Source organism: Sinocyclocheilus grahami, unplaced genomic scaffold, assembly GCF_001515645.1.
Source record: "Sinocyclocheilus grahami isolate Dianchi unplaced genomic scaffold, SAMN03320097.WGS_v1.1 scaffold19987.1, whole genome shotgun sequence".
NCBI classification, from domain to species: Eukaryota; Metazoa; Chordata; class Actinopteri; order Cypriniformes; family Cyprinidae; genus Sinocyclocheilus; species Sinocyclocheilus grahami.
In genome coordinates this window covers 2582-3312 of record NW_015517834.1, presented here as the reverse complement: position 1 = coordinate 3312, position 731 = coordinate 2582, and positions in this window count along the sequence as shown.

Sequence of the window (731 nt, the reverse complement as noted above, 5' to 3'; positions counted from 1 at the left end):
GGAAAGCACTTAGTTTGTGAAAAGTCACAGGCACGCAGTTGTACACACATTCTTAGGCTTAGAGGACGGGGGCTTAAGGGGGAGCACTGGACCAAAGCAGCTGCCAACTGTCAATCACGTACAGGGATCATAACGATTTTGGTCAGCGTTGTTTGGTGAGCGAGTGTGGTGTTATTCTGTGTGATCCATGTGAAAAATATAATGGAATTTATGCGACATTGTCATATTAGTTCAGCTGGGGGTCACGCTTCCCTCGATGCAGTGATGCAGTACTGGGGACATGGTCATTGTAGTTGATTAGAGTCACAGTCATGGCGCGTGTGTGTGTTTCTGTGTGTGCGTGTCCATGCAGTATCCGCTAGCTAATGCAGCCCCGGTGTATCGCTGTTCAACCTGTCAGATACCTGTGTTAGATTAAATTTACTCTGTACTGAATAATGTGAAAGTAAAATTATGCCATATACTCGAACCAGGTGTTTTCTTTTTTTGTGTTTGTGTGTGGTAGGGATGGGCACAGAGATCAGGTGAGCTGACAGCTAGATCTCACATATGCCCCAAGCACAAAATAGGTCATTGGCTCTCAGCACAACAAGGTATAGGCCTATAACGCCATCTCTTAAGATGTAAAGTGGGCCATAACATGGGTTTAAAAATGTAACATAACGGTAATAAGAAAAATAGAAAAAAACTATTTCATTCTGATTAGAAATTAGTCAGCCATAGTTTTTTTT